Raw genomic sequence first — 10,412 nt, forward strand, 5'->3', positions numbered from 1 at the left:
AGTCGTGTCCGACTCTTTGCGACCCCATGGACGGCAGCACACCAGGCCTCCCTGTCCATCACCAACTCCCAGAGCTTACTCAAACTCATGTCCATTGCATCGGTGATGCCATCCAACCATCTCATCCTCTGTCGTCCCCTTCTCCTTTCCCAGAATCAGGGTCTTTCCCAATGAGTCGGTTCTTTGCATCAGGTGGCCAGGACCTAGTGGGCCACATTTGCCACAGACCTGGGCTGAAGGGCCTGCAGGTGGCATTCGCATGCGGTAGCCTGCTCATTTGGACAGAGGACGCGGGCCAGGGAGGTTTTGGTGCACCTAAGACAATGGCAGCCCACTCCAGTACTCTTGCCTGGAAAATCCCATGGACGGAGGAGCGTGGTAGGCTGCAGTCCATGGGGTCGCGAAGAGTTGGACACAACTGAGCGACTTCACTTTCACTTTTCACTTTCATGCATTGGAGAAGGAAATGGCAACCCACTCCAGTGTTCTTGCCTGGAGAATCCTAGGGACAGGGGAGCCTGGTGGGCTGCCGTCTATGGGGTCGCACAGAGTCGGACATGACTGGAGCGACTTAGCAGCAGCAGCAGCAGTCCTTCGCCAGCGGGTGGGGCCTGGGCTGCCCACACCCATATCCTGTGGGGCTTTGGCTTCTCCCACAGGCCCTGATGACTGTCACTCAGGGTCACTCTTGACAGGCTGTCCCCTCCCCTGCTCTCTGTGTGTGCCCCCTCCCAGCCCAGGGCACGGCAGTCACCTCCAGATGGCCCCTTCAGGCTGCCAGGACAACTTCATCGGAGTCTGAAAATAGTCACCTCATCAAAGTCACAGCAGAACAGAGCTGACGGATCTCAGAAATCTTTCAACCCCCCTCCCGCGTTACAGCAGAGAGACTGAGGCCAGGACAGGTGACCAACACCGTCCTTGGATGCTTTGCCCAGGGCCCTGTCCCCGGGAGCCCACAGACGGGGAAGAACACGTGTGCGAGCTGGAAGAACAGAAGCCATCTGGCTGAGATCAGGGCCCTTCTGCCTCATTATGTCCATACGGTGCTTAATTCCTCAGCATTTCTGAGGAGGAAGGGGTGTGTTCAGCAAAGAGAACAAAGCTTCCAATCATTTATAGTAACTGCCAACACATATTTGTCACATTGGTGAAAAGCATTTCCATTCTGTTCTTAAACTTTCTCTGTAATATAATTATTTTTTTTAAATCCCCCCTTGGCACAAAGATTTGGCCCAACTCATAAACAAAAGTGCTTACAGCATCTTTATTGATTGAGTGACATTGCTTATCCAATTTGGTGGCTGAGTAACTACTAATAACCTTAACATTTTACAAGCAGAAAGTCCTTTTTCGTGTCTAACTTTACAGATTTTTTTCTCTAGACCTCAGCATGGTATGACGAGTGCTTTGCCAAGCCAGATGGACAAGTCATAAGTAGGCCGTATTTTGCCAGGAATATATAAATAATATCTGGCAGGTTCTGTTCAAGGTCCAAGTTCAAGGTTTCAGACCATATCAGACTTGACATGTGAGCTTCTCACCCGATTTTAAACAGCCTGCATAAGAAACTATTGGGCGCCACTGAAATGTATCAGGGAATCCATTGCAATAAAAACACTCAAAATGGGTCATCCCAAATTCCAGCAACCAGGAAACGACACATCAGTAAGATTCCCAGGGGTATTACATTTCACTTTTAATGACATTATGTGACCATATATCCCATTTCTCTCTATAATTAGGGCTCATGTATACCTACCTTCATGTGACTATATAGAGCAGACTTTGAAAATATTAACCTAGATTGATGCTTTTGAACTGTGGTGCTGGAGAAGACTCTTGAGAGTCCCTTGGACAGCAAGGAGATCCAACCAGTCCATCCTAAAGGAAATCAGTCCTGAACATTCATTGGAAGGACTGATGCTGAAGCTGAAACTCCAATACTTTAGCCACCTGACTCGAAGAGCTGACTCATTTGAAAAGATCCTGATGCTGGGAATGATTGAGGGCAGGAGGAGAAGGGGACGACAGAGGATGAGATGGTTGGATGGCATCACTGACTCAATGGACATGAGTTTGAGTAAACTGGGAGTTGGTGATGGACAGGGAGGCCTGGCATGCTGCAGTCCATGGGGTCGCAAAGAGTCAGACACAACTGAGTGACTGAACTGATTATTTAATACTAGGGTGAAGTTGATTTAAATTTGAATGCAGAAATCACAGCCAAAGCCTTGCTCATCTCACAACACAAGTGTAGCAAAAATTAATTCTATGGAACTTGATATGGGCCAGACTGATGTCTGGCCAGCAAAAGAGGCTGACGACCTAGTATTTCAGTTAATACGGGGATGATGAAATCAACATCACAGTGTAATCTAAATGACATCATGTTAGGATCAGTTTACCTGTTTAACAACAAATTAAGTGTCCCACCCCTGCCATGGGACTCTGGGACTACATTTCCCAGAACTCCCTTCTCTGTATGGTCCTGGGTGAACATTGACCTCCTGGCAGTCCAGTGGTTAGGACTGACCTCTCTTATGGCTGGGACCTGGGTTCAATCCCTGGCTGGGGAACTAAGTTTCCACCAGTCACATGGCCAAGAAAAGGTAGCAAGAAGGAAAACGGCAGACGTATTTTTATGCTCGGAAGTTTGGAGCAGGGCCCCTGCAACAGTGAGTGCCCACACACACTGTCGCCCGTCTACCAGCCTGCCTTGTTCTGGGCTAACTACACAGCTCCCCGGGGAATGGCGCCTGTCTCCCTCGAAAATCACCCACGGTGTCCAGGTTGGCGGAGGGGAGACAGTTACACCTCCGGTTTGTATTTTCTCTCCTTCACACCAAGCTTTTTTCTCCTCACCCACGTGTTGGGCTGACCTGTACGTGGCTTTCGTCTCAACACCAGGCGCAAGATGACAGGCTTGATGCCTCCTTCTCACTCCTGCAGTCACGTGAAGCCTGCCTGATCCTCTAACAAACCCCTCATTCTCTACCACTCATGGCTCTCCCGCTTCTCCGGATCGAACCCTGACACGTCATGGCTGGGTTCCTTGTGGTCTTAACCTTGGAATTCAGGCAAGTTTCTCAAACCGTAGTCCTGGGTCATTTCTGATGCGGCAAGAAATACGTACAATTAAACTACTGTTTACTGAGCCCTTACTTTGTGCAAACACTGCGCTCCCTGCTTTATGAGTATCAGCTCACTTAATCTCATTACACGGTTCACAGCCCCCTTCCACGCTGGTTGACTCATCATCACCGTTTGGTGGTTCAGAGAGTCTTGCTGCGTCCAGTAATAGCCCAGGCTTTGGCATTTGGGACTGTAGACTGGGACCCACTGCTTTCTGGGGTGACCCTGGGTGCCCTGTCCCACTTTCATGGACACAGCCTGGAACACAGGAAGTGCCCAATAAGAGTGTGTTTCCCCTCTTCCACACCCTCAGTCTTGGTTTTAATCACTACCCAAACGGACTAACTTCGGCCCTATCCAAGAACAAAGAGTGAAGTCTGGCCTCAAATCTCTGCCTGGGGACTGGGTCCTGCTTGCCTGTCGCAGTCCCAAGTGTTGACCCCCCTGAAGCGGTGTCTGGGCTCAGGGCCGCTAAATAGGATACCCCACCCCTACTAGACATTCACTCCATTTGGGAGTCGCTTTGTCTGGAACCCCTTCCCCATCAAATACCCTTCATTTGCCAGACCAAGGTGGCTGCCTTCCTTGGACGTCTCCCTCCTGCATTTTAAGCATGTTGTGAGCTAGGGGACAGTATTTTTAACTGTGATTTCTTTTTCATGTGTCCTTTGTTTTATACCCTTAAAGAGGAATAATTTGAAAAATTGTTTCCCAGTCAAATATATAATCATGAACAATTTGCTCTGTAGAAAGAAGGGAATGGCAGGCACCCTCAGATGGATTCAACGACTCCTAATTACTTACACCTGCAGAAGCTGCACTTCTGTAGGGTGTGCAATCAGCTGCCCAAGTGTGTGCTGGGAAAACGTGATTGTTTAAGCCTGGGGCACAGCTCAGAGCCCGCCCAGACTGAGGCTCTCCTACCGGGGTCATTAGCCCAGCGTGGGCCCTGCAGGCATTTGTTAAGGCGTATTGCATGCCTGGACATAAAAGCAGGTGGCCGAGCGAGCCTACATGCCTGTTCCACATGCAAACAAGTTGTGACCATTGAAAAAAACAGAATCCTTCTTACTTTGTGATTGTGAATTCTCTTTTCCAGCTGAGTCTGGTGGTTCACAGAGTGGTGGCACGTTAGAATCACCAGGGAGACTCTACAAACCCTGATAATTGTACCTAGACCAAGTAAATCAGCCTCTCTTGAGCCACAGTTTTATCTTCTTTTTTAATTGGAGGAAAATTGCTTTATAATGTTATGTTGGTTTCTCTTGTACACCAAAGAGAATCAGTCATAATTATATATATTCATATCCCCTCCCCACATCCCACCCCTCTGGGTCATCACATGCTGGGCTCCCTGTGTTATATACCAACTTTCAACAGCTACTGTGAAATGGAATATTTCCTGCCGTATAAGTAAACAAGGATGTCACATCATTGTGATTTCAGGCCTCCAAACATAAATTTCTGAGTCCAAGGGGCACCCAAAAGGGAGAACAATGCCTGCGATCCAGCAGCTGTCAGCTGCCGCCACTCCCTGCGGTAAGTGAGGACCTACCTAGGATGGGAAAAATAAAAACACAGGATGCTGGCCCTAGACAGCTGAGACGCGTATGAAAGGAGTGACATCAGTGAGATCACTGAATCACTGAGATCACTGCTTGCATCTTCCCATACCTAGACGAGCGCTAAATTCCTTATTTCAGGGATCTGGTTTTCCTTAATTAACAGTAATCTCTAATGTCCAGAATACCTGCCCCCTTTGCTGCCAAACCTAGATATAAACTGCCTCCTCCGCCTGCCTCCTCAGTTCTCTCAGTGTAACTTGCGATGCTGTCTCCCAGGCTTGAAGTCCTAAGAATGACCACCAAATAAAACATAACTCTCAACTTCTGGGTTGTAACTCCTTTTTAAGTCAACACCATCTATTTTACACACGATAGTGGATATATGTCAACACTGCTTTCTCAGTTCATCCTACCCTCTCCTCCCCACCCCAACTTGTCCACAGCAGGGCCGAGTAATACTTCTTTGTAAATATGTACCACATCTTCTTTATCCATCCATCTGCTGATGGACATCTAGTTGCTTCCATGTCCTGGCTATTGTAAATAGTGTTGCAATGAACACTGGGGTGAATGTGTCTTTTAGAATTGTGGTTTTCTCCAGATATATGCCTAGTAGTGGGATTGCGGGGTCATGTGGTATATTTATTCCTAGTTTTTAAAGGAATCTGCACACTGTTCTCCATAATGGCTCCATCTGTTTACATTCCTACCAACAAAGCAAGAGGGTTCTCTTTTCCCCACATCCTCTCCAGCATTTATTGTTTATAGATTTTTTTGATGATGGCCATTCTAAATGGTGTGAAGAGAGGCCTTATTGTAGTTCTGATTTGCATTTCTCTAATAATGAGAGTCCCTTAGACTGCAAGGAGATCCAACCAGTCCATTCTAAAGGAGATCAGTCCTGGGTGTTCATTGGAAGGACTGATGCCAAAGCTGAAACTCCAATACTTTGGCCACCTCATGCAAAGAGTTGACTCATTGGAAAAGACTCTGATGCTGGGAGGGATTGGGGGCAGGAGGAGAAGGGGACGACAGAGGATGAGATGGCTGGATGATATCACTGACTCGATGGACGTGAGTCTGAGTGAACTCCGGGAGTTGGTGATGGACAGGGAGGCCTGGCATGCTGCGATTCACGGGGTCGCAAAGAGTCGGATACGACTGAGCGACTGAACTGAGCTGAATAATTAGAGATGTTGAGCATCGTTTCGTGTGTTTATTAGCCATCTGTATGTCTTCTTTGGAGAAATGTCTGTTTAAGTCTTCTGCCCATTTTTTGATTGGGTTGTTTTTCTGATATTGAGCTGTATGAGCTGCTTATATATTTTGAAGATTAACCCCTTGTCAGTTGTTTCATTTGCGTCTTTTCATCTTGTTTATAGTTTTCTGTGCAAAAGTGTTTTATTAGGTCCCATTTATTGTTTTTATTCCCATTAATCTAGGAGGTGGGTCAGAATCTTGCTGTGATTTATGTCAGAGTATACTGCCTATGTTTTTCTCTAAGAACTTTATAGTTTCTGGCCTTAAATTTAAGCCTTTAATCCACTTTGAATTTACTTCTATGTATGGTGTTAGGACGGAGAAGGCAATGGCACCCCACTCCAGTACTCTTGCCTGGAAAATCCCATGGACAGAGGAGCCTGGTAGGCTGCAGTCCATGGGTCGCTAAGAGTCGGATATGACTGAGTGACTTCACTTTTACTTTTCACTTTCACGCACTGGAGAAGGAAATGGCAACCCACTCCAGTGTTCTTGCCTGGAGAATCCCAGGGACGGAGGAGCCTGGTGGGCTGCCGTCTCTGGGGTCGCACAGAGTCGGACACGACTGAAGTGACTTAGCATAGCATATGGTGTTAGGAAGTGTTCTAATTTCATTCTTTGACACATAGCTGTCCAGTCTTCCCAGCAGCACTTATTGAAGAGGCTGTCTTCAAAGACTCAAATTGTCTAAATGACTATACTACCCAAAGCAATCTACAGATTGAAAGCAATTCCTATCAAATTACCAATGGCATTTTTCACAGAACTAAAACAAAAAAAATTCACAAAATGTATGGAAACAGTTCAGTTCAGTTGCTCTGTCATCTCCAATTCTTTGTCACCCCATGGACTGCAGCACGCCAGGCTTCTCTGTCCATCACCAACTTCTGGAGCTTGCTCAAACTTATGTGCATCGAGTTGGCGATGCTATCCAACCATCTCATCCTCTGCTGTCTCCTTCTCCTCCTGCCTTCAATCTTTCCCAGCATCAGGGTCTTTTCCAATGTGTCAGTTCTTCACATCAGGTGGCCCAAGTATTTGAGCTTCAGCTTCAGCATCAGTCCTTCCAATGAATGCTCAAGGTTGATTTCCTTTAGGATTGACTGGATGGATCTCCTTGCAGTCCAAGGGACTCTCAAGTCTTCTCCAACACCATAGTTCAAAAGCATCATTCTTTGGTGCTCAGCCTTCAACTCTCACATCCATACAGGACTACTGGAAAAACCATAGCCTTGACTAGATGCACCTTTGTCGGTAAAGTAATGTCTCTGCTTTTTAATATGCTGTCTAGGTTTGTCATAGTTTTTCTTCCAAGGAGCAAGTGTCTTGTAATTTCATGGCTGCAGTCACCATCTGCAGTGATTTTGGAGCCCCCCCCCAAAATAAAACCTGTCACTGTTTCCATTGTTTCCCCATCTATTTGCTGTGAAGTGATGGGACTGGATGCTATGATCTTAAGTTTTTTGAATGTTGAGTTTTAAGCCAACTTTTTCACTCTCCTCTTATTTTCATCAAGAGCCTCTTTAGGTCCTCTTTGCTTTCTGCCATAAGGGTGGTGTTACCTGCATATCTGAGGTTATTGATATTTCTCCTGGCAATCTTGATTTCAGCTTGTGCTTCTTCCAGCCCAGCATTTCACATGATATACTCTGCATATAAGTTAAATAAGTAGGGTGACAATATACTTGAGGTACTCCTTTCCCAATTTAGAATCAGTCTGTTGTTCTATGTCCAGTTCTGTTGCTTCTTGACCTGCATACAGATTTCTCAGGGAAACACTAAAGACCCCGAATAGCCAGAGCAATCTTGAGAAAGAAAAATGGAGCTGGAAGAATCAACCTCCCTGACTTCAGACTATACCACAAAGCGACGGTCATCAAAACAGTGTGGTACTGGCACAGCAACAGAAGCATAGACCAATGGGGCAGCAGTTTCAAAAGCTCCTCAGGGGATTCCAGTGAGCTGCTGGGTTTGAACACCAGTGCTCAACCAGTGGTTCTCAAGCTTCAGCTGCATCAGAACCGCAGTGAGGGCTTGTCAAAACCCACGCCAGAGATCAGTAAATGTGGAGGGTGTTCAATATTTTGCATGTTTCATATAATGTTGTCAGTGCTCAAAACAATGAATTCCTTTTGCATCAGAATAGGTAAGCTTTTTGTTTTTGCATATACAACAGGGAGTACTGAATGTTGTCGTCATTAGCTAATGTAGTCATTTTTACGAGACTGTTTCATTCTCATCCTTCAGGTCTCAGAAAAGGTACCAGACTGAGATGCCTTCAGTCTGCCCTTGAGAAAGGCAGTTGTATCCCATCACCTGGGCCCTAAACACAGCCTGTTCTCTTATTTCCTCTTGTTGCAGGTAAGCTCCATGATGACAGAAACCTACCTGCCTTCTTCATAGTGGCAAGCATTCCACAGACCCCTGCTGAATGTGGGTCTGTTGCCCCCACAGAGCAACCCTGGGGAAAAGGCACCATTATGGCCTGTATTTCACAGACCAGGGCATAGAGATACACAAAGACTAAGAAACCTGTCCAAGATCACAGTGGAGAAACTGAGATTCAACCCGTGTCCTGACCAGAGCTGGGCTCTTAAACCACTATAAGAATTACCATGTCTTAAGCAGCAACCTTCCTTCCCAGCAAGAAACTGAATCACTCACCTAAGAATGTCAACTATATCTGCCTTACTGCCACTTAATCCAAAGCTTATTTTTTCCCAAATAACTATTAAAAATCCAGAACCAATACCCATGTGGCCAACCTGTAGTAACAGTGGCAATTTCTTTCCAATTTAAAAACTGTACTGTCCACAACAGAAACCTACCTCCAAAGTCCCAAAGCAGGTTCAAGATTTTCCATCTCATATATAATCACATTACAATATTTAAGTACATAATGCTGGTATTTAGGGGAGGAAAAATCACATGAAAACAAATGGATGTGAATAATCTGACTTTATTCAGCATGCTAATAGTTTAAACTGGTAATAAATTAGTATATACAGCTATCAAAAATGTTGGGGGCTTTCCAAGAAAAGGGTTTCTGAATGTGTACACTGAATTATCTGCGGAATCCTCTGATGTGGAGTTACTGAAGGATGAAGTGTCTTTCTCTGTAAGTCATCTTAGTGTTTAGATTAGAAAGGTTTCGATTACCATTCCAGCTCCTGCACACTACAAAGCCTGAAATTACAGTACTGAATTTAGAAATCCCCTGATTCAGTCTCCTGATTTTAACCGATGAGGAACCCACTAGTCTTGCCAAAGATTACAAAGCTAGCAGGTCACAGAGCTGGATTACAAATCAGTCCTCAGAGGGGCTCTGAAACGTCTGTGAAGCTAAGCAAGGGACACCACAGAACCCTCGTCATATCTGCAAGACCCTGGTTTTACCTTCTGCTTAACATAGGATTAAATCCTGATGTGTTCTTTGTGGTTAACAGATGTAGTGACTCAGTTGCTTTTGGGAATGAAATCATGCCTGTGATCACATTCCTGAATATCACTCATCACCAGTGCCACTGGCTTGTCTCCTGGGACGTTTGGACTTGGGCACCTTTTCTTCCTGCTCTTAGGCTCACAGCAGAGGTGACATTAAAGATGTCTGTTCTTATTTGAAATTCATCATTGGTTATCAGTATCTACCAAACCATCAGATCTGAGTGTGGGACAGTCTTTTTCTCTTTGTATTTCACCCCCACCAGTTAGCACACACCCTGCTCTGTTCACTTGAGCCACCACTGGTTTCAAAGCAACTGTGGATGACTTCTGGGGTGTCAGTGTCCCCGACAGTGGTTTCTCAACACATCAAGAACACACCGTACACTCCATATAATGTACCAAGCAGTTTTGGCATACAATTTTTGGTGATTTACCTCTCAGTCTAATGGCTTCATATAGCTATGCCATTGGCAGGAGAAAAAAGGCCACTGGCCTATTTTAATTTAAACCCCCAATGAGTGTACAAAACACTTATCAGTTAGTAATAAAATGCTCACATTCTGGCAAGCTATTTTTCTCGTTACTTGCAGGAGCCAATTCCACAACAACCCACCAGACATCAGTTAATTTTATGTACACACAACAAAGGTGTGTACCTAAAGGGAAATTTGGAATTTCCATGCAAGTGATTCTATTTCTTGCTACTCTCATGGCTGTGGCAAAGGAAGACCAATGGCCTATCTTTGTATTTTGCTTTTTCTCCAGGGTAACAATTCTCTGCAAGAGTGAATGTATGTGTGGCCACAGCTTATAAAGGCTTACTATATATGCCCTTGGGCTTTCCTGGTGGCTCTGTCAGTAAAGAATCTGCCTGCAATACGGGAGACCTGGGTTCGATCTCTAGGTTGGGAAGATCCCCTGGAGAAGGGAATGGTAACCCACTCCAGTATTCTTGCCTAGAGAATCCCCATGGATAGAGGAGTCTGGCAGGCTGCAGCCCATGGGGTC

The sequence above is a fragment of the Bubalus bubalis genome, chromosome 1 (genome assembly GCF_019923935.1).
Source record: "Bubalus bubalis isolate 160015118507 breed Murrah chromosome 1, NDDB_SH_1, whole genome shotgun sequence".
Lineage (NCBI taxonomy): Eukaryota > Metazoa > Chordata > Mammalia > Artiodactyla > Bovidae > Bubalus > Bubalus bubalis.